The sequence below is a fragment of the Ornithorhynchus anatinus genome, chromosome 1 (assembly GCF_004115215.2).
Source record: "Ornithorhynchus anatinus isolate Pmale09 chromosome 1, mOrnAna1.pri.v4, whole genome shotgun sequence".
NCBI classification, from domain to species: Eukaryota; Metazoa; Chordata; class Mammalia; order Monotremata; family Ornithorhynchidae; genus Ornithorhynchus; species Ornithorhynchus anatinus.
The window spans coordinates 15,744,357-15,769,178 of NC_041728.1; the positions used below are offsets into that span (position 1 = coordinate 15,744,357).

At 42.5% G+C, this 24,822-nt stretch overlaps 1 protein-coding gene across 2 annotated transcripts in view; it reads left to right on the forward strand.

Moving 5' to 3' along the window:
* Positions 1–1,385: 1,385 nt before the first annotated feature.
* The window catches only part of MEF2C (myocyte enhancer factor 2C), a 191,709-nt gene continuing 168,272 nt past the window's right edge, over positions 1,386–24,822 (forward strand). For both annotated transcript variants that reach the window (XM_007673187.4, XM_039911211.1), the window contains exons 1-2: positions 1,386–1,619; positions 23,239–23,335. The gene's annotated coding sequence lies outside the window, so the exon portion shown is untranslated. The remainder of the gene's footprint in view (positions 1,620–23,238; positions 23,336–24,822) is intronic.

The window sequence follows — 24,822 nt, forward strand, 5'->3', positions numbered from 1 at the left end:
GAGTTCAGAACTTCTGTTCATTAGGACTTTGAGAAAGCTGTTTTGTACCTAAGAACGAGAATTGATGGAAAGGTTGAGACTAAACACATAATTTTATGAAATATGATGAAAACATAAGGGTTTTGTTATGACGCACATAACAATCAAGAACCTGTTTCTTCGTAGCAAGCTCCTAAAAACTACCTCCTGTATAATTATTAAATAAAAACACTCACTTATTCAGTACTCAGCTAGCTTTTAAACCCTGAATAAGAGAAGTACACAGTCAGAGAGGTACTTACATGGTTTCCTTGGATACTGGATGATGCCAATCAGGTCTGTGTTTTTATCTGAAAGTGGTGCCCCTGCAGAGAAATAAGGTTTGGTGAGTGGCTGTTTATACTTAGTAAGTAAATAGGACCTTGTTTATTTTACAAAGGGTTTTTGATTTTGACCCAGTTTTTTTTTTCCTCATCACACCCCACCCTCCTAATAGAAAAAGATTGGTGTATCCAGTTCTTTACACACTCTTTTATAACACTGTTTAAGATGATTACACCATTGTTGAAGTAGAAGCTTGTTGTGCTTTGATTAAGCACTCCACACTTAACAATGCATTATATTTGTTGACAACCCTTCATGTCAGATCTATCAGTGAAAAGTACCTACCTCTATTTCATTTTTCCAAAGGAAAATGCTCTTCACTACCACTGACAAAGGAAACAAACTAAAGGATTCGTATAAATGGTAAATATCCTAGGAATGCTGACCCTAGTGAGCTTTAAAATATCAAGGGTTTCGAAATATGTTAGCTGCCATTTTAAATGCCTTCAGTTTCTGGGTTCCCAAACCGTAAGTGCTACGAGCATACAATTTTGACATCCAGTCTCTCCACACTACAAGCTTTCTAATTTTGGTAGTATGATTAATACCTCCTATTTGAGAAGTTTTAACCTTCTAATATTTCTTTGGATCGAAAAGAACAAATGAACTAGAGCAAAGAAAGGCGACCAACTTTAATACTTAACACAATTTAATAACCCACACTGAAATGTGTGTGCTGTGTTTCCATTAAAAAGTTTCCAGGCACAATTAATAGAACAAAAACTTGTCTTGTACTGAGATTATTCTTGGAAATGTAATTTGAAAGTCTCTGTAAGAGGAGGAACTTTTTTGCCATATGAAAGCAATTTCACTTTTCTTTTTTTTAGGAGTGATTTTTGGATAGGACGACTGATTTGATATTTTCCATTTGAACACTCAGCATACTTTGAGGGGGACAGAAATTCTATGTTCTTTTGCCAGCGCTGACAAAGGTCTGGTTGTCAGTGATACCTTTTACAGCTAAATTTACCCCCGAGTGACAGCAGCAGGTGCACATAGGCCTGCCAGACAGTTGTGCTCAGGGATCACGCATCTTACGAATCAACAACCAAAGAGGGGAAAGCCTCTGTCTTCATAGAAAAGGAGACTGAGGCAACACCACCCAAACTGGGGGGTTTCTCTTCAAAGCCAGCTGGTCTGGCTTTATTCTGCAGAATTTTTTTTTTTTTTTTTTTTTTTACCTGTCACAGTTTGATCAACAAAGCCCTCAGCAGGTGCTGATGGGTACAACTTCCTGGAGAAGCTGAAGGGCACTGGTAAGTTTTTATATCCAAAATGTATTTTTTAAATATTTTTCAATTGGTTCCAATGCATAGCTAGAGCTCATGCCAGGGTACCTTCTGGTAACTCCATGGCTATAGGATTCATTCGGCTTCTTAACTTGATCATGCAGTTGGTGATTTGTTTCAGATAGAATTGTTAGAGAATTTAAAAAAGTGTTTATTGAAAAGAGGGGTTATGTGGCTGATCAGTCTTTTTTTCTACTTCTGTATTGAAACATTCACGGGATATGTATATCTACTCTTTTTAGTCTGCTTGAAGCAATAGCAGAAAACTTACGTTACTTTTCTTTATCCTTTGCTATTTCAATCAAGGCTACTCTTCAATCAACCGCCTAACAAAGAATATACATTTCTTCCAAATTTTTTCACTAAATTAGTCTGTAATTTGATATTGGCAAAGAAATGCCATTAGAAAAGTGCATTTGATTTTTTTTAAATTGTAAAAGTACAATTCCTTTAAAATTATTTAAATTACCTAGATGTAGTTGATATTAAAAGGCAGTGATACGAGGTGTCAGTATTTTCTATTTAGGTTCTAAAAATTTTTCTATTGAATTGTACATCTTTGGTTTTCAAAGTTACCATGAGTTTATGTAATTCATATTCTTATTTTTGCAATCTTTATGCTTAGAAAAAAACATTTTTAGAGAAAAATAAGATTTTAATTAAGGCAAAAACATGGGAAAATGAGACCACATGTTAGAACATATTTTTAAAAATGTTTTTTATACATTTCTATTTCAAGAACTCATTCTTTTAACTATGCTTCACAACATTTCTTACAAATTGTTGTATTATAGCAAATTGAAAACATTTATTTAAACAAGCACATGAAATACTTGAAGCTGAAGACTATACATAGTAAACATATGAAACCATTTTAATAACCAAATTCCATATTCACAAGCAACATGTGTTAATGAATGTAGACGGCACTCCAGCATACATTGATCAACAATGCTATAAATTACTGTCCAGAAAATCAATTTTATGGGTTGTTGGAGGTTGGAAGTGATGCCTAGGAAAAGAAAGACACATATCAATACAAATTACTAATTCTAAAATGCTGTTATTAATCTGATCTTCTCACACAAACTTAATGTGGAAAGTATGTGAGGAGCAAAAATGAGCAGAAATTTGCCTTTTTTATGGCCGTAGTGTTTAGAACAGAGCCTTAGGCTATTATTATAGCCGCATTCCACTGCTTTACAAACTAGCCATGAAGACTGTAAGTTTCTAGACCCTACTATAACCGTTAAATAATGATGCTATAACAAAACACTGTGGCTTCACTAAAACCATCGATGATGACTGAACAATTAAGGAGACAACTCCTAGAACTGTTCTCAAAAATCTGACATTTTCATTTTATTTGTAAATCTTCCTGACACAGGACATGTTCTTATCTCTAACATTCTCATAATGACTTGAAATAAATCCTTTGAAATAAGATTAAGCCCAAATAGGGTTTTAAGTATGAAATGGTAAATGCAAAGTTAAAATGCTTTGTATAGCAGGTACTTCAGCTAACAAATACATATTTTATAAGGAAAGCATTACACTGTGATTTACATCTGTTATTTGGGGATGCTATCACTTCCTAAACAGTTCATTTCATTTATATTGATTTCAGAACCTTGGTAACAGCAATGAATGTGACTAAAAGTCTTAGATAATTTTATTAGACTCTTGACAGAGTAGGTCTGTACTTCAATTCCCTTAAAAATATTTTAATTAGAAAAATTTACAAGTTAATTTTATTTCAAACTACTATTCTATAGAACATTTCACTTCACAAGCTGATGATTAAATTGCAAAGATTCCACAGTAGATCAGTCTCATACATTAAACTTCAGAGTGATTAGTTAACTTTTTCATATCCATGCCCATTATGTCTTTATACTATTATGACAGTCAGATGTACATGTCATTAATGGAAAGAATATTTAATATTATAACATTTCTAGAATTTCATGATGTATTTCTCAGAATTATAAAGTATACTCTGAAATAGCAAGTACATTCAATCTAACTGCCTGAGATATTATATAGCTAAATATTATTTTAAATCTCTTCCACCTTGACCTTACTTGGGTTCTTTGTCAAATGTCATTTATTCTTTTCCCAACATTTTACCTTCTATAACTTCTGGTTCAACTTTCAGCTGAGAGTTGTGTTCTCCACTAAATGCTTACCTTCTATGTCAGGAAGAAAGTTTATACAATTTCTCCAAATATAGGTAAAATTTCTCTGGCCATAACCTTGGCAGAAGTTAGAATTCAGTAATGGCTAATAAGAACTTGACTAATTCCTACTTTTCAAAAGTTAATTTCAAAATTTATCCCATAAAGACTCAAAATTTTGATTTTGATTTGTAATGCATACCGTTTCATTTTTTTTTTTAGCTGGAAGAAAAGCAGCTTATTTCTACGAATTATTTTACTCTACAAATAACTTAGAAAGGTATTTAGATTACCTTTCCATCTTGGGCAAATGTAGTTTCCAAATCTGGGTCTCTATCTGGGTACTCTCCCAAGCACTTAATACAGTGCTCTGAAAAGAGCACTCAATCAATACCACTGATTGATATTATGGTAACATTCCATTTTAGGATTGACCAGACCAACCTGTTCAGGCATGAACATACAATAGTTTCCCATGTGCGGAAACCCATTATCCTGGTAAGAAATTTTTGGCAAACTGTACTATCTGAACTGATTACTTTTAAAATGGAGCTTTTTAGATAAAAAACAAACAATCATTTGAGTGCTTATTTTATGCACAGCAGTGGACTGAGTACTTGGGACAGTACAATACAGTTTGTAGACACAAATCCTGCCTTCAAGGAGCTTACAGTCTAACAGGGGAGAAACAGCCCCTCATATTCAATCGTATTTATTGAGTGCTTTCTGTGTGCAGAGCACTGTACTTGGGAGAGTACAATACAACAGTAAGCAGATGCATTCCCTGCCCACATGAGCTTACAGTCTAAAGGTTTCTGTTCAATAAAGAGAACCAAATTGCTCTTTTTGCATACTTTCTATTATCATCTTGGTGGGCTCTTTGTCCGTGGAGCTCTCACATCCAGCTTTCCAATCTGACAAATGCCAGTCATCCACTACAAGACTTCCTTAAGAGCTGTATGCCTGTGATTGCAAGGTTTCTCCTGAGGAATCTGCCACTCCCCTTCCCACAAGTTGCCCCCTTACTTCTCTGCCTCAATCTATCAACTATCTTCCCCTCAGAAAACTGCCTGTTCACATCCTGGTATCTTTTGCACTGAGCTCCTTCCACAGATCCCTCACCATTCTCAGGCAATCAATAGTATTTATTGAGCATTTCCTTTGTGCAGGGTAATGTATGAATCACTTGGAAGAGTACGATACAACAGACTTGGTAGATGTGTTATACGGCCTTTACCCCATCATGTACATTCTAACACAAAAACTCTCACCGGAGCTGAGTTCTCTATCTGATGGAGCGGAGAGCATCAGCAGCAACTGGAAGAAGTGACAATAGAAACAGCTCCTGGCTGTTTCAAATCTTAGGTTACTCTTTTATGACTTAACTGACAGCTGTTGCTGCTTGCTGGACCTCCCAAAGTTCCCTTTATCTGCCTCTGTTGTTTTCCATAATGGCTGTTTCCCTTCAGTGGTGCAAAGTAATACCAGGAATTCACACATTACCTGTTGAAGACTTCATTTCTACCCTCTTAATTCAGCAAGGATGTTGGGTGATGATCAGTCACCTGCATAATCATCAGGAGTTTCTGATCAATAGTATTTATTGAGCTCTTACTGTGTTTAAAGAATTGTACTAAATGCTTTGGAGAGAAAAATATAACAGAGTTAGTAGACATGTTCCTGGCCTATAGTAAGCTTACAGTCTAAGAAGGAGAGTTGTCTTTTGCCATATCTCTAAGGTTCCACGGAAGGCTCACAAAACTGTCAAGTCTAGGAGCTTCAGGAAGGGCAGCAGAGGAGCTGGGGAAAGGCCTGATCTCTCTTAGCAAATTTGTTTGCTTTCCAAATACTATTACTATTACTACTCCTTCTGTCCTACTACAAGCCTCCTGGACAGTCCCAAGCCACTGCCCCTTTTGTCCCCAATGCAAATCCCACATACACTGCTGTGGTTTCCCTTGATATTTACCCTCCCTCCAGTCCCAGCCCACACCATTCTCTCCATCCTTTTTTTTTAATGGTGTTTGAGCACTTACTATGTGCCAGGCAATATATTAAGCACTGGGGTAGATAAAGCTAATAAGGTTTGACACAGTCCCTGTCCCACATAGGGCTCACAGTCTTAATCCCCATTTTACAAATGAGATAACTGAGACAGAGAAGTTGTCACTTGCTTTAAGTCACACAGCAGACAAGTGGGGGAGTTAGGATTATATATCAGGTCCTTCTGACTCTCAGATCCATGCTCTTTCTACTTGGCTATGCTGCATCCATTTTCCTTCTATTGCTCCTGTCGCTACCATGATTCTTCAGTACTCCCAACTGCCACTTGCTCTCCTCAACCGCTTCTTTTTTCTTCACTCCAATCTTGTCTCCATTACTGCCACTTTTCATTCCTCCCTCCTGTCCTCCCTGCATCATGGCAGATGATATTTGCTAGAACATAGTAGAGAAAAGTTGCAGAATGTAAACTCTTGGAATACACAAGACAATGAGTGACACCCTACTCAGTCTCTTCTCTTTGGGCGAAAGGGAAGAGAAGGAATAGGTTAGCTCACCGCCCCATCCAACATGTTACTGTTGCCAGTGTGTGGTGAAAGCTATCACTACTTTTATATACAATTAGGGAAACCTAATAGTTATTAGAGTAGCTTTGTCCAAGCACATTTAATGTAATTCATTCATTCAGTAGTATTTATTGAGTGCTTACTATGTGCAGAGCACTGTACTAGCGCTTGGAATGGACAGTTTGGCAACAGTTAGAGACAATCCCTGCCCAGTGACAGGCTTGACAAATTATTTGGCCCAGGCTCCTGGTACCAAACTAGACCAGAGAGTGGGAAGGGAGGATCATGTGAGAAACAGCATTTCCTTTCCTTCTCCTGGACCATACTCTGGTTATGAATGACTTCCTGGCTTGAGGCTACTTAAAGAAGCATCTATGAACCACTTGGTTTGACCAGTCCACCCTGTCTTCATGAGCACTTGCTTGATTACCCCAGGATCAATCAAGACCTGCACAATTCAATAAGAAATTTTGAAAGCACCTTAAAAATTATGGTTGTACCACATATTTGCAATACAGTGAGTCACATTAGCCAATCCACTAAAAGATTCTTCTGTCATCTGGATAGGATCGATGACAAAATGGTGTTATTTCATTATGGTATTTAGGGCTTAGTGTGTGCCAGCACTGTGCCAAGCACTATGGTAGATTCAAGATAATTAGATCTGACATGGTCTCCATCCCAAATGGTGCTCTGTATGAAGGAGAATAGTTGTGGTTTTTTTAAATCCCCATTTTACAGATGAGGAAACTGCCTGCAAGAGACCCATCTGCAGGACCTCAGTGACCAATGAGGTTATTCTGAACTCACTAGTAATGGGCCCTCAAATTCCATCACTTTTTCCTATAAATTCAGGGCATTTATACAAATATTTCTTGGGGAGGATCTTTTTTTTTTTTACTGTGTAGGTTTTGTGGCTGAATTTAGCAGGATAGAATTCAAGATCCGCAGTTGTATAAGGGTACATGCTAGCGCCAGCCAGTTACTGGACTTAGTTATATGCCCAAGATCTGAGTTGGGTGATAACACTCTCAGTATTTGAAAAATAGAAGGGTCAGGTAAAACTGGTGGGAATTCAATTCCTAGTCTTGTAGCCAATGGTGTAAAACATTCTCAGAGTAAGTTTTGTGTAACCTAGCTACCTTATCCAATTGATGGGACTTGATGATAATGATGGTGACAATAATTGGTATCTATCATTATAGATTTTGGTTTTTACAAGAATCCAAATCTAAAATCTTTTCCTGGAGAGACAAGTGATGCTCAGTAAGACTCACAGAACAAATTAATCAGAGTCAGGGTATAATTTTTGACACCACTTTAAGCAATGAGCATCTGCCATTCTTAGATCACTCAATCAATAGTATTTAGTGCCTACAGTGTGCAAAGTCCTATACAAAGCACTTGGGACAACACGACAGAATTAGTAGGCATGATCTCTGCTCTGAAGAGTTTTAAATCCAATGCGGGAGACAGACACTAAAATACATTTCAGGTAGGAAGACTAGGGTATAAAGATATGTGGGTAACTGCTTTAGGAAGCTGTGAGGGAGGCAAACCTGGCCCAGGAGGGCTGCAGTAGCAATTGGGAACAGGTTATGAGGTGAGGAAGTGGGTGATTAATCAGGGAAGGCCACTGGGGGAGATGTGATTTCAGACACTTTTGAAAATGGGGAGAGCAGTGCCTACAGATATGGAGGAAAAAGCTCTAAACTAGCTGTCCTTCTTGCACAAATGGTTGAAAAAAGTCCAAAAAGTGTAAATAATGTTTAAAATGAGACAGGCCTGCTGCAAAAAAATGTCACTGCTATGAATAGTTATTATTATATAACATTTATTGAACCACATTTTACCAGGACTTAAGATCCTTCCTGTGAGTTGACTCCATTAATCCTATCAGGCCACTAGAATTTACTGCCCTGAAGCAGTAATATATTTATGCAAAAAATCTCTTGGGCAACTTCAATCAATCAATACTATTTACTGAGTGTCTACTATGTACAGAACGCCGTAGTAGGACGTGGGTGACCTAAAATAGAGAGAACTTCCAAAAGACCAGGTCGGCCAATCTCCAAAAGGGTCCAGCTGCAATTTTTGGTCTTATATTTGATGTGTTTGCAATCTAAAAGAGACAAAAGAGCTACACAGTCAGGATTTCTTAAAATCTTCATGGAAGGTAAATTTGTCTTTATTATCACTGTTACTCCTTTGCTGGCATGACCTACATTTAAACTGCAAAATATTATTTCACTGTGAAAATCATCATCCGAATGCTCTTGTTCGGAAAACTTTTCCCAAGAGAATAAATTTAGAGTTAATTCCTGGAAAGTATAGCCTCATTCCACAAAGACAGCATGCACAAGAAGGTAAAGTACCTTCTGTCCTTCCAAACTCCTACAGATTTAATAATAAGCACCAGCCACCTATTTCAACCTATATTTTCCTGGTAATAATGATGTTTTTATGGCTATTGTTAAAATATGTAAAGAGCAGGGCCAGAAGAAAGGGGATAGAGGGCCAGCGATTAATTGTTCTGGGCCCCAAGTTGGTTACTAGGCTCAGGGGGCAACTAGTGATGGTGTCATGAGCTCCCAAGTCAGCCAACAGCCCCTCAGGCTAGGGAAAACAGTCAGAATGTGCTCTCTGTAAGCACCTTGAGGGCAGGGATCCTGCCTACTTACTCTATTGTATCTTTCCAAGTGCTGATATCAGTGCTCCATGTACAGTAAGCGCTCAATGAATTCTGCCGATTGACTGAAGAGAAAGCTGCCAAATCCACCTTCGCTTCCGGGGTTGATGATATCATGGCTCTGTCTTCATTCATTCAATCGTATTTATTGAGCACTTACTGTGTGCAGAGCACTCTACTATGTGCTTGGGAAGTACCATTTGGCTTCCATATTAGGGATAGTAGCATTTATTGAATGCCCACTGGGTGCAAACATTGCCTTAGCACTTGGGAAGTTCAAAATGAAGAAGTGGTACATTCCCTCCCAAAAGGAGCTTATACTTTAAGAGGGAAACCCCCTATCACTGCCCCTCATTGCTTCTCCCCGAGGCCAGGGCATACTGGGGATGATCTCAGCCAGTCTGTTCTAGCGGCAAAGCCGAAAGGCTTGTTGCTACCCTTTCCCTAGCAAGTTTGGAAGTGAATACTATTTTTAGGAGAGAGTGGAGTTGGGGAGGCTGAAGGTGGGGTCAAAAGAAAAGGGCCCCAGGCCCCGCATTAGCCGTAGGCCACCTCTTCTAGTAACTAAAGTAAAAAAAAGTTCGAGTCAGGAGAAAAGTGCAATATGATTCAGTTAATAAATTAGTCAATAAATAGGACACAGACTTCTTTAGTTTGGGTACTCATTCCAGTGAACTGCTGAATTTATGTAACTTGGTTTTCCAGCAAATGTTTAATTTCTTATTCAGTTTCTGCTGCAATATCTCACCAGATCTGAAAATAACTCAAGAAAAAGTTACACTAGAACTCTGAAATTTGAATCTCTTACCCTCCATTAGATCATGATTCCTCCCTCTTAAATTATGATATAGACAGTCATTTTAAGGGACAGACAGATGATGGGGAAGTAACAGCAGGTATGATGAAGGGGCTTTGCAGTAGGGATGGAAGAGGCAACCAGAGAGAGGGGGTGGGGGTGGAGGACGGGAAGAGGGAGAGAGAGGAAGGGAGGTGGCCACAGGAGCTTGGGAGAATCAATCATTCGTACTGATTAAGCACTTACTGTGTGCAAAGCACCGTACTAAGCGGATGGGAGAGTACAACAATAGTGCTCTGCACACAGTAAATGCTCAATAAATATGATTGAATAAATGAACGATATAACAGACATATTCCATGCCCACAACTAGCTTACGGTCTAGAGTAAGATGAGGTGAAAGTAGTAGTAATAATATTTATTAAGCACGTACTGTGTGCAAAGCCCTATACTAAGCAATGGGAAAATATAGATTGTGAACCCCATGAGGGGCAGAGACTATGTCAAATTCCCACTGTGTAGCTCTCCCCTGCCCTCCCCCTGTGCCAAGCACAGTGTTTTGCACACAGTAAGCACTTAATAAATACATTTGCTACTATATAAGTGGGAATTAGGTCCCTGACCCTCAAGGAGTTCCCGATCTAAGAATAAGGGGGAAAGGGGCATGGAATGGACACATAAAGAGAAAATAAAGCAATAAGAAAAGAACATAAACAGCATATTGAGAAGCAGCATGACCTAGGGGATAGAGCACGGGCCTGGGAGTCACAAGGTTTTAATCACAGCTCCACAACTTGTAGGCTGTGTGACCTTGAACAAGTCACTTTTCTATGCCTCAGTTACCTCATCTGTAAAATAGGGGGTTTAAAATTATGAGCCCTTTGTGGGACAGGGGCTGTGTCCAACCTGATTAGCTCTGTCCAACTTGCTTAGCAGTACTTAGTACAATGCCTGGCACAGAGGAAGCACTTTACGAATACCATAAAAAAGATGAGGAAAGGGATAAATAAAATCTAAAATAAGGACTTTACGGGATTATGGCTAGAAGAAGAAAGTTTCAGGCTCCTTCTGGCTCTGAATCTAACAGCCTTGGCCAGAGTGACAGTCACAGCTGTAGCCTTCCCAGAGTTCTATGCTTGTGTGGTGGCAGCTCGGTGCTGCCATCGCTCTTTCTGTCGCTCCTGTGGAGATGGGGCAAGGCATGTCAGGAAGAAGCCCCAGGGGTGATATGGTTGTGGGGACCAGCATGGGGATTACTGGGTAAGAGACTTGACCACCCAGTGGTTTGGGAGGTCAGGGTGTGCGTAACCAGCGCTTGTCTTTCCCCCGAGATGGAACAAGACTTTCAAAGCTCACGCAGCCATTTGCCCAGTTTTACACCAGACCATCATTTTTAGCAGGTCTGACCTCTGTCAGGTGTAGATTTGGTACCAGATGCTTTCAAGCCTGTTATTTCAATTTTTGGCCCTTAGTCTCTCTCTGTCATAACTCCTACTCTCAAGTTCTGCATCTCAGATATGGGGTATGAGTTTTCACAGACCTAGTATGCAATGTATGCAGCTGATCTTCTCTATTAGACTGTAAATTCCTCAAGGTCAAGGACTGCTTCTTTGCTTCTACTGTATGTCCTCACAGCCTATGCTCCAGTCAAAGCTACTGAAGATAATGATGGCTTTATTCTTGAACCATCCATCCTTGCAACCTAAAACTGTGAACCAGGATAATCCTATAGTATTTTGCCACCCAAGAATAATATAATGTGCCAGGATCCAAATTAGTAATAGGGGCAATGGATACAGTGCTTTGGGATCTTCAGCAGAGCTGGCCTGGAGAAATAGATGATCTCTCTGCCTCGTTTTCTTCAAATTCCCTCTTCTCTTTTCAGAGACCCTCAAGACATAAGATGTCAATTTAGAAATCCCTGATATATTTGCAAGAGCTTTTGAAAACCCCAGTGCTTAGAACAGTGCTTGACACATAGTAAGTGTTTAACAAATATAATAATAATAACCACTATCCTGCTCATGTTCATATGGAAGGGTTAGAAGAGCTAGTTAATATCTTCCAGAAAATTATGCTGCCAGATTTATTATTATGGACTTCAGGCAAATACTGTGTGTAAAGCCCTGATCTAAGCATTGGGGTAGGTACAAATTAGTCACTCAGCTGAACTGTACTTTCCAAGTGCTTAGTACAGTGCTCTGTACATACTAAGCACCCAATAAATATGATTGAATGAATGAATTTTATTTGAGTGTTTACTGTGTGCTGAACACTGTATTAGGTGCTCAAGAGAGTACAATTTAAGAGAGTAGGTAGACATGTTCCCTGCCCACAATGAGCTTATGGTATAAAAGGGAGGAATGGAATTGGGCCCAGTCCCTGTCTCCCATGGGACTCACTTTCTAAGTAGAGGGCAAAACAGGCATTTAATCCCCACTTTACAGTTGAGGAAACTGAAACACAGAGAAGTTAAGTAACTTGCTCAATGTTACACAGCAAGCAATTCACAGAGGCAGGATTAAAACACAGGTCCTCTGACTCCCAGGCCATGTGGTCTTTCCATTAAGCCATGCTGCTTCTCTTCCCTCTACTAAAATATAGAATTCTAATGTAGAATCCTTTGCATGCAACCATTTCCCTGAATAAGCAAAGCTCTATATATTGTTTTGCTTGACTTGCAATGAAATTCAAAACTTTTCAAAACATTTAAAATGGTTTTTTTTTGAAGTCGCCCAATCATTTTTCTATTAAGCATTTTTATTTGACAAATTACTGGAAGCAGCAAGGAAGAGAAACTGGTCTACGGCTCATCTCTCTATCTGATGATCGTTATGAAAGGAGTACATGTAAATACCAGCTGTAAATTTGAGGAATAAGCTCTTAGCATCAAGGTTTCCCCATAATACCCGCTTGTAAATGAGGTGACGTCAGCAGAGCGGAGTGATAACCAGGTCCCCAAGAGTTTTACTAAAACCAGTATCACGATTTGTCTGAGGCTGCCTAGCCTGTTGAGTGTCAGTGGCTCTCCTGATCCTCACAGCTGTGGACGTTGATCACGATTCCAGTGTGGGAGGGGGACTCCTTGGTTGACGGGCCATCGAATGCCACATTAGGCATTTCTCAGCCTCTCCCGTTCCAGAAGGCCTCTGCCCAGCCCAATGACTATATAAGGCCATCAGGCATTTGGGATGACATCAGGATACACTCTGAGCAGGTTCTGCCCTTAAAGAATTTAAGCTGGCACCACTCCTAAGATATTAGTGTCTTCCTGATTGACAACGACATTCCAAAGGTCAATCAGGGAGACAAGGGGAGGAAAGCAGGCAAAGTCAGGGTTTCCCTTGTCTGTGGAACAAACAGAGCTATTAAGCAGTGGGGAGATTATCCCCTAAATGATCAAGGAGAATGCTTTAAGGATCGTCCCTGCCACGGGGATGGGAAGACATCTCTGAAGCAGTCTTTAAAACATGTTTCTCCCCCTCCTCCTTCCCCACACACAGGAAATTTCTTCCGTTGTGACCATTTCCAGTGGCTCTGCAGGCCAGACTGTCCGGGTGTTTGGTTCTGGACCAGGATATACAATCCAAAACTCATTTGCATGAGTATTCCTTGCTTTTGGCCACACAGATTGTTCCGAGGTGGGTCTGCCTGTCCCAGAGCCAACCATGGGGAGACTGTGGCCTTCGAGGGCTTTTGTGTGTGTGGCCCAGAAAAATACAGATGTTTTCAACTGAGTTAGGGATCCTAAGGCCGTAAAATGAATGGAAAAGTGAAAAACGACTTAGAGGAAAAGTTTTTTGGTGGTTTTTTGGGGGGGGGTTTTGGGGGGGTTTTTTTAGTTTTTTTTTTTTTTGGTTAACCTGGACCAAGCTCTCTACTAGCCACAGGAGGTAAATAAAAAGGTCAGTCTTTGGACCAATCTTCCTTTTTAATATTTGGGTGACAAAATTCAACTTGATTTAATGGAGGTATATATATATATATATATATATATATATTTATATACAGAACCAATAGGAATTTCAAAATTATTTGAAAATACATTTTTAAAAATGAATTAGCTCACTGTGGGCAGGGAACGTCTCTCTCAGCTCTGTTTTACTATACTCTCTCAAGTGCTTGGTACTCTGCACACAGTAAGTGCTCAAGAAATACCACTGATGCTGACCTTGGCTGAAGCCTTAAAAAAGTTACCTTAACAAACATGTGAAAGTGTAGTTATCCTTGAATGGGCAACTTGCCTTGTAAAAGACCAAGAGCAAATCAGTAAACAAACATTCCACCCCCAAAAAATAATCCTACAAGTAAGTAATCCAAACAAGTAACTGCCCCCACAGCCAATAGTAAAATCTAAAATGGAAACTGAGAAATCTTTAGCCTTGTCCAAATTGTGTATATTTACAAATGTGTTTCAATGGTTACTGGAGTATTGAATGGCTCATACAATAGTCTGCATACACTATATGGTATGTATCTTACTGATTGAGCTAAATTCTGTCTACAGATTTGTAAGGACATGAACAGATAATACAAAAATGTTTCTGAAAATGCTGTGGGATGCCAATCTTTTTCAGATTAATAAATATCAATTTAGCCCAATTCTCCTGAGTGCAGCTCCCAGAGGTAAAATAACACACTTCAGTGAGCTGCGGAGAGGCCAGGTTCACTCTGACCTTCCCCTCCCATTCGAGGATGAAGCAATCTACACCTGCTTCAGTTGGCTAGGAGTGTTATTTGTTGAGGCGAGGACAACTCAGAGCTGAAACATTTCTGGATTTCTGCCAAGACCTGGATTTTCTCTGTCCAGAAATGCCAGTGGCTCAGAAGGTCTTCTGATATCCCTCTGAGCCCCTGGGAGGCCTTAGCATTTGGGGACTCAGGAATGGCAATAATAACAATAATAATTACTCAGGTATTTGTTAAGTTCTTACTGTGCACTAAGTAGTGTATAAAGTGCTGGGGCGGAAAAAGGGAAATCAGGTCAGACAGTGTTCTTGTCCCACGTGGGACAAGTCTAAGTAGGTGGGAGAATAGGTCTTGAATCCCAATTTTACAGATGAAGAAATTGAGGTGCAGAGAAGTTGAGTGGAATTCCCAAGGCAAATGACTGAGCAGCCAGGTTGGTAGTAGTGATAGCCACATTTGAGTGCAGTGCATTGTACTAGATGCTGGGAAGAACAGAATAGCAAAGTGACACATTCCCTGGGCACAAGAGGCTTACCTCTTAACAATGGAGATAAACAGAAAATGTTCATAACAGGTCTTACCTACTGTTGGGGATGTGCCTTGCACAGCAATACTGAACACAAAGCTTAGCGCCTCACAGTCAGGCAGTGGTATTTGAGTACTTACTGTGTTCAGAGCATTGTCCTAAGTGCTTGGGGGAGTACAATAGAACAGAGTTGGTAGACACATTCCCTGCCCACAAAGATCTCATAGTCAAGAGTCCTTTTCCATCTGCAATGGAGTTACGCTGATCTAATTTACCCCAAAAGAAGGTCGGGAGGAATAAGATAGTTTCTATAATAATTCTTAGATCTTGTATAGCACCTTCCTTCTAAAGGGTTGAATTCTTTTTTTATTTCATCTATCATAGAGATGCGAATACCCATTTTATAGAAACAGATGAGCAGCATGGTCTAGAGACAGTAGCGTGGCTCAGTGGAAAGAGCACGGGCTTTGGAGTCAGGGCTCATGAGTTCGAATCCCAGCTCTGCCACTTGTCAGGTGTGTGACTGTGGGCAAGTCACTTAACTTCTCTGTGCCTCAGTTCCCTCATCTGTAAAATGGGGATTAAGACTGTGAGCCCCACGTGGGACAACCTCATTCCCCTATGTCTACCCCAGCGCTTAGAACAGTGCTTGGCACATAGTAAGTGCTTAACAAATACAAATACCAATACCAACATATGAGAAGCAGCAGGACCTAGTGCACAGAGCACAGGCCTGGGAGTTAGTACTTGGGTTCTAATTCTGTCTCTGCCACTTGTCTGCTGTGTGACCTTGGGCAAGTTATTTAACTTCTCTGTGCTTATTACCTCATCTGTAAAATGGAGATTACGACTGGTGAGCCCCATGTGGGACACAGACTGTGTCCAACCTGATTACCTTGTACCTACCTCAGCGCTTAGAACAGTGCCGGGTGCAGAGTAAGCGCTTTAATAAATACCATAAAAAAATGGGTTGTTCAACTTTTTGGGAAAGGTACACATTAATGTTATGACCGAACAAAATGTTGAAGATTTAGCATGCGTCTGGAGACAAATTAGTACATTACAATGTACTATGATTTCCTCCATTCGAAAGAAAGTAGACTTTCCAAAGATGCTGCTTCAAATGAACAAGATGGTGTTCCTTTCTAGAGAGAAACTATACCAATTTTGTTCCTGGCATAAGATCTTATATTATGTCGGCTTTCTGTAAAGTGAATTTTTATAGCCATATTAAAAAAAACTCCAGGGACTAGGGGTTTATAGGAGAAATTCCGAGAAGCTCTAAACTGGGACAATATCAATCGAAAGGTTTCGCTCTCCTCAGCGTACTCCAAAAGGTATTTGGTTTAAATATACTCTAAAGTCAGGGAATATTCAAAATATTATGGGAAGGGGAAAGGGTAGTAAATCATATTTATTGAGCACTTACCTTGCGCAGGGCACTATACTGACCGCTTGAGAGAGTACACTACAACAATCTACAGACACATTGCCTGCCCACATCCATTGGATAGTAGGCTCTCTGAAATAACCCACAAACCCAACTGTACTATTGTGGAAGCGGGGTCTGGAGCCCCTCTTAAAGACCATTGGTGTCTCCAGACACAAAAAATGGAACTATTTTTGCCAGGGCTCTAACAGTAGTTAGTAGCGTGATGAGATTTGAGCTCGGGATTTGACACCTATGTTTTAATTTCTTAACCACCCCAACCACCCTGGCTTCTCCTCTTCATTTCACCCATCCTCCAATGAAAAAGAAAGAAAAAAATCCCCAATTTTGTTTCCTCCCTCACTTCTCCTACCTCTCTCACTTCTCCTTCTCCAACCCCCATCCACTTCTCTTCCTTCTCCGCTCCCCCATCCATTATTTCTCCTCTATCCCTCAACTGCTACTTCTCCTCCATATCTCATCCACTACTACTTCTCCTCCTTTTTCCCCCATTCACTACTGCTTCTCCTCTTCTGTTCCTCATCTGTCACTACTTCTCCTCCTCTGTCCCCATTCACTACTTCCTCTTCTCCTCCTCCTCTGTCCCCATCCACTACTTCTCCTCCATCCCCCATCCACTTCTTCTTCTCCTCGGTTCCCCATCTACTATTTCTCTTCCTCTTCCATCCCCCATCCACAATTTCTTCTTCTCCTCCATCCATTACTTCTTCTCCTCCTCCATCCCCCATTCACTACTACTTCTCCTCCTCCATCCCACATCCACTACTGCTTCTTCTTCTCCTCCACCCCCATCCACTACTACTTCTTCTCCTCCTCTGTTCCCCATCTACTTCTTCTCCCCTCCTCCATCCCCCCATCCACTATTTCTTCTTCTTCTCCTCCATCCCCATCCACTACTTCTTCTTCTTCTCCTCTGTTCCCCATCCATTACTCCTCCTCCTCCTCCTCCATCCCCCATCCACTACTACTTTTCCTCCTCCTCCTCCACTATTTCTTCTTCTCTTCCATTCCCCATCCACTACTTCTTCTTCTTCTCCTTCTTCATCCCCCATCCACTACTACTTCTCCTCCTCCATCCTCCATCCACTACTTCTCCTCCTCCTCCTCCATCCCTCAAACACTACTTCTCCTCTCCTCCACCCCCCATCCCCCATCCACTACTTCTTCATCTCCTCCTCCTCCTCTGTCCCCATCCACTTCTCCTTCTCCTCCACCCCCAACAACTACTTCATCTCCTCTGCTTGCCCCCCCGGTCCACCACAACTTCTCCTTTTCTGTCCCCCATCTATTCCTCCTCCTCCTCCTCCTCCTCCTCCATCGCCCACCCACTACTTGTTCTCTCTCCTCCTCCTCAACCCTGCTGGGTCTGGGTGGGTCTGTCGGGAGGGTCTTAACAATAAAAATAATTATGATGTTTTTTAAGCGCTTACTATGTTCCAAGCACTCTTCTAAACACTGAGGTTGAGAAGCGGCGTGGCTCAGGGGAAAGAACCCGGGCTTGGGAGTCAGAGGTCATGGGTTCAAATCACAGATCAGCCGCTTGTCAGCTGTGTACCTTTGGGCAAGTCACTTAATTTATCTGTGCCTCAGTTACCTCATCTGGGAAATGGGGATTAAGACTGTGAGCCCCACGTGGGACAACCTGATCACCTTGTTTCCTCCCCAGCGCTTAGAACAGTGCTTTGCACATAGTAAGTGCTTAACAAATGCCATTGTTATTACTTGTCAGCTGTGTGACTGTGGGCAAGTCACTTAACTTCTCTGTGCCTCAGTTCCCTCATCTGTAAAATGGGGATTAAGACTGTGAGCCCCACGTGGGACAACCTGATTCCCCTGTGTCTACCCCAGCGCTTAGAACAGTGGTCTGCACATAGTAAGTGCTTAACAAATACCAACATTATTATTATTTATTACAAGGTAATCAGGTTGTCCCACTTGGGTCTCACAGTCTTCATCCCCGTTTCACAGATGAGGTCACTGAGTCGCAGAGAAGTGAAGTGAGTGGCCCAAAGTCACACAGCTGATAGGTGGCGGAGGCGGAATTAGAACCCACGACCAGTGACTCCCAAGCTCGGGCTCTTTCCACTAAGCCACGCTGCTTCTAGCTTGGTGCTGCGGGGTTTGTTTTTTGGAGTTTTAGGGATTTTTTCTCCCTTCTCGGAGGCGGCTGGTCCCGGCCCAGGCCCGCCTTGCCACACCGACAGACGGGGCCAGGGGGGAAACAGACGACCGGTTTGGGTCCGACGGGGAAGCGCTTAGTACAGTGCTGCGCACACAGTAAGCGCTCAATAAATACGATTGAATGCATGACTCAAAAAAAAAAAATCAATCGAAAAAACAAATCGGCCGAACAGTCCTGGGATGACTCCTGGGAGTCACAGCGCCCGGACAGTGTGCGCACCAAGAAGGGGGCGAGGCGCGTGTGTTGGGGGGATGGAGGGGTGTGTCTGTGTTTGTGTGTGTGTGTCTGTGTGTGTGTGTTTAGGGTGCGGGGGCGATGCCTCCTTAGACGAGTTGTACTTTCCACACGTTTAGTACAGTGCTCCGCACACCGTAAGCGCTCAATCAATACGATTGCATGCATGACCAAAAAAAAAAAAAAATCAATCAATCAAAAAACAAATCGGCCCAAAAGTCCTGGGATGACTTCTGGGAGACACAGCGTCCGACAGTGTGCGCACCAGGAAGGGGGCGAGGCGCGCGTGTTGGGGGGGATGGAGGGGGGGAGGGGTGTGTGTGGGTGTGGGGGTGTGGGGGTGGGTGTTTGGGGTGGGGGGGGGGCTATGCCCCCTTAGACGAGTTGTACTTTCCAACGTTTAGTCCAGTGCTCCGCACACAGTAAGTAAGCGGTCAATACATGCGATTGAATGACTGCGTGAATGAATGGTCCGGGGCTTCTCCTTCTCTGCTGCTTTTTGGGTTTTGGGGGGTTTGGTTGTTTCTCCCCCGCGCCGCGTCCTAGGAGCAGAGATGAGCTGCCACTTGTGTCAGAGGGCTCCAGCGGGCAGGCCCGCTCCCCGCCGCGCTCCGACCCCCGGACACCGCTGCTCTCCTCTCCTAAGCGCGCGGCCCCGCACGGACCCCCTGACCTCGCACAGACCCCCGGCCCCGCACAGACCCCCGACCCTGCACAGACCCCCAACCCCGCACAGACCCCCTGACCTCGCACAGACTCCCTGACCTCGCACAGACCCCCGGCCCCGCACAGACCGCCGGCCCCGCACAGACCCCCTGATTCCGCACAGACCCCCCTGACCCCGCACAGTCCCCCGACCCCGCATAGTCCCCCGACCCCGCACAGACCCCCGACCCCGCACAGACCCCCTGGCCCCGCACAGACCCCCGACCCCGCAGAGACCCCCTGATCCCGCACAGACCGCCCCCCGACCCCGCAGACCAATTCCCCTCCAGCCCCGCACAGACCCCGGCCCCGCAGATCAATTCCTCCAGCCCCGTACAGATCCTCCGCCCCGCACAGACCCCCCGATCCCGCACAGACCCCCCGATCCCGCAGACCAATTCCTCCGGCCCCTGTCCCCGCACGGGACCCTTCCCTCCGGCCTCCGTCCAGCCCCGAAACTCCCCCCGGCTCTGCCCCGCACAGCGACCCGCACCCCGGGCCCCCAGGCACCGCCCAGTCCTGCCCCCCCCCCGCCCCCGGGCCCGCCCCTGCCCCTGCCCCTGCCCCTGGCCCTGCCCTTGGCCCCCCGGGCCCTGCCCACTCCCACGTGGCATTAGCCCCCGCGCTGCCCCCTGCCCTGCCCTGCCCGGTCCCCAGCCCGCGGAGGAGATTTTCTTGGGGAGGGGGAGACCCGCAAGACCCGAAAGGATGAAGCTTAACGCAGGCTGTGCTGTCAGGTTGCCCGGCCACTGACCGCCCATCCACCAACCGGCCTGGCTCAATGGCAAGAGCCCGGGCCCGGGAGGCAGAGGTCGTGGGTTCTGATCCCGCCTCTGCCCCTTATCGGCTGGGTGACTTTGGGCCAGTCACTTCACTTCTCTGGGCCTCAGTGACCTCATCTGGAAAATGGGGATGAAGACTGTGGGCTCCCTGTGGGGCAACCTGATGACCTTGTATCTACCCAGCGCTTAGAACAGTGCTTGGCACATAGTAAGCACTTAAATACCAGCATCATTATTATTATTCCCTGGGCCTCAGTGACCTCATCTGGAAAATGGGGATGAAGACTGTGAGCCCCATGTGGGGCAACCTGATTACCTTGTATCTACCCAGCACTTAGAACAGTGCTTGGCACATAGTAAGCGCTTAACAAATACAAAAGTATTATTATTATCTGTGGTCTCGGCCACTTTATTTCAGCTCTGTCACGGTGGCAGTCAGGACCAGCCCTCCTCTGAGCCCCCCAGAGGTGACTCCGCGCACATGATCCAGAGACCAAGTATTTGGCCTCCGATCCCCTCAGCTCTCCAACCTGGACCTCAAATATTTAGTCCGTAACTCGTTGGCTCCCCTTTTCCCAACGAATTAACTCTCCAACACCCTTTCTCCCCTTCCCCACTCAGCCCTCCCACCCCCGCACCAGGGAGAGCGTGCTAAAGTGATGAAAAGACACATATCAAGTAGTACTAGTAGTAATAAGAAGAATAATATTTGGTATTCTTGGCGCTTACTATGTGCCACTGAGCGCTGGGGGTAGATACAAGGTAATCAGGTTGTCCCACGTAGGGCTCACAGTCTTCATCCCCATTTTACAGATGAGGTAACTGAGGCACAGAGAAGCAAAGTGACTTGCCCAAGGTCACACAACTGACAAGCAGCGGAGCTGGGATTAGAACCTCTGTTAGAACCTCTGACTCCCAAGCCCATGCTCCTTCCACTAAGCCACGCGGCTTCAAAGAGACTGAGACGATTAGGGGAATTGAGAAGATCCATCCTTGGAATCAAAGAATCCCCATCTACTTGAATAATAGTCTTATATTAAAAAAAAAGTCTTTGAGAATGGAGCCACTGAACTAAGAAGAATCTCTTTAATATGGCTATATCTAAATTGATTAAACATAAAACTGATCAGGCCAATATCGGATGTTCACTGGATGGGTATTCTGAATAAGTCCTTAAATATTTTATATTACGCCCATTTACATTGAATTCAACAGAATAGATACCTTGCATAAAGAAATGTGTGGTAGATCACATAGTGTAAGCAAGTTGAATTTCAGGCAAATTCACTTGTACATGATTTTTTTCATATCTATTAATGCCTATACAAGCAACAGATGTGATGGAATCCCAATACCGTAAATCGTTTCAGGATGAAGGCAGCGCATCTTAATGCTGGTTTTTATATCCAAGAAATTTCCATGTCTTTGGGTGGGAAACAGTGTGACCTAGCGGAATGGATACAGGCCTGGGAGTCAGAGGCCCTGGGTTCTAATTCCGCTCCACCACTTGCCTGCTGTGTGATCTGGGGCAAATCACTTCACTTCTCTATGCCTCAGTTCCCTCATCTGCAGAATGGGAATTGGATACGTATTCTCCCTCCTATTTACTCTGTAAGCCCCACGGGGCACCTGATTATCCTGTATCTACCCCAGTGCTTATTACAAAGCTTGGCACATCGTAAGTGCTCAACAAATATCACAATTATTATTCTCCTCTACTTCAGGAACCACCCCCCCCCTCCAAAATCATGGCATAATGCTTGCTGAAGGTCATAAATTTGGGCATGGCTTCCCAAAGGGAGTCAAAAGGAGAGAGGTCTCCCGCAAGTCACATACTAAGAAGTACATGGTACTACTCCTGGTAGATTAAGTAATCTGACTACTTCAAAATAGGACCACATTATCTTCCTCAAAATAGAACTCTCCAAACACATTTCCTCTTCCTCTGAAGTAAAACAAACAAGATTTGGCATTTTTAACCTTTAGAGGGCTTGGTACCTCTTACTGAATCTTCCCGACTAGTAGTCATTCCAGTATTTAAAATGAGAAATCAGATTCAGAGAAGTTACATCTTTTGTTCTAGGCCACAGAGAGACTCAATATCGAGACTTTGGTTATGATTCCGGACATTCTGGTTTCCACTTCTGAACTCGGGCTATAAAAAATTCTCTGGGAACCCAGGCCATATTAAAGAAAGAAAAATCTATCCGAGCTGTGCTGAATCTACACCATGTATTCTGAAGTATTGAAAATACGTCTTCTTAAAAATTTCTTCTGTCCTTCTAATGTATACAAATGATTCCTCAAATGAAATCATTTGAGCAATTCAGTTTAGCGAATGAGCCATTTATTTTTGCCCCTTATAGAGTCCACTTGTCTGTTCATCTGAGAGAAAACATTTTTAATATCCTTTGAAGGTAAATTTCAAATATGAAATATAAAATCAGAAGCTTTGGTCACAAGGTGAAAGAAAGATTGAACACAGCAAATAAAGACTGCAGATCATTGTTTCAACAACTGTAAACATTATCAATGGTTGTTCTCTTTTGGAGCAACCTGTGCATCTTTAAACTCAAATGTTTAGTAAATATCACTGCCCCTATAAAGACGTGGGTAATCACAATTCATGATTGCAGGTAATATTTCGAGTTTACATAAAAACTGGAAAAATAATTTTAAACATCTTTCTTTTTATTTTTGACATTTGCTCTGATCAATCTATTTAAATGTATTTATTCCATTTACAGCGGTCTGCATTTTAAAATAACTTCTATTTTAAAATTTTTGAGGTGCCAAAGAAGAGTTGAAAACTGTGAAGTAACTTCTATGAAAGAGATTAAGTAAGGAATTGGGGTCAGATGATTTGCCAATAAAGAGATGTATGTGGTGAGTGATTCATTTTTATTACATTCACTAGACTTTAATATTATTGTTATACCAGTTCAGATTGTATCCTCCAAGTAAAGCTGACATCAACTCTGCTGCATTATGTACTTATAGGTATTGCAATGACACAGGTTTTATATAATCATTACTTGCTTTACGTTACACCATTTTAGTAATGGCATGCCATTTTGTTTAAAGTTCATGTGTCAGCTTTCAGCGCCTGCCTTTGCATGTATCTTTTACAATTAATTCATTTCCCAAGAAGGTACGTACATCTTCTTACTTTACAAGTGTAAAAGAGGTGTAAGATATATTTAAATAAATGCTATTGGAATTCACATCCTTTTTTGATTTTCTAAACTTTTATGTTCAATTACAAAAGTATATGTATTGAAAAAGTATCCTGACTGAAGAACAAATACTGTACTGTTGAATAATCTTGTGGGGTAGATTAATCTATAGCCTTTTTTCATCTCAGGGTGGGTTGCTGTGGCAACCGCCCCAGCTCACTTTAAAATAATTTTTTAAAGCTCACTTCAAGAGCTACACCCAGCGTGGGCCAGGCTTAAAAGCAGACAGACACAGTCCACAGGGCTTTAGTGCACTGCTGTTATAACATAGGGAGGTAGTAGTCGAAGAAAGGGGTGGAGTAAAATGGGACAGAACTCTCTTTGGAAAATGGAAAGTACCCTATCTTATAATTTAAACGCCGAGCATTATTTGCTTCGCAGCTTCTGCTGCTCTGCGGTTTTAATAGTGTTAAAAAATGTAGTCTAAGACCTCTTCGAGAGAAAAAAAACAGTTTAGTTCATTTGTGCAACATTTAAAATGAAAACAAGAGAAGAGCAATAATCAACTGAAAGGGATGTCTGATGGTTAGGTGTGAGACAATCATACTCCCACAGAAAAAAAAAAGACAGACATTTAGTTACATTTCATATCCTAAGGTTTCATCTTAACAATGCTGCCAAATGTTGCATTGTTTAATTTGAGTCTATCAGGGATCAGTTCAGGTGAAAGATGTAAAGATTCTTCCGTTTCATCAATTAAATGTGAATGTTCCCAAACGCCAGTGGGGGCCCATCTCAGACATTTTGGGATGAAAATCTAGAGGTATCTGGAGCGTCTGTTCTGTGCCATAGTTTTAGAAACGTGGTGTACAAATAAAAGAAAATAACCTCTCAAAATAATCCAGAAAGGGAAGTTAACCACAACAGATGGATTAATCCACGTGAGGTAGCAGATTATAGTACTCAGCTATTCACTGTTATAAAGTCACTGGATACTTAGGAGTCTCCGTGGAGTTATGACTTGAGTTTTGGAGGTCCACATAGCTCTCTGTGGCCTTTTGACTTGATGTTTTAAGATCTGCGGACCTCTGCATGCAGCTTAAAAGTTGTATCCTTCAAAACGCCTGGCATAGGGTAATAGACATTACCTCCTCTTGAAGTCAGCCCAGCCAAATATAAAGGAAAAGAGAGAGAAGC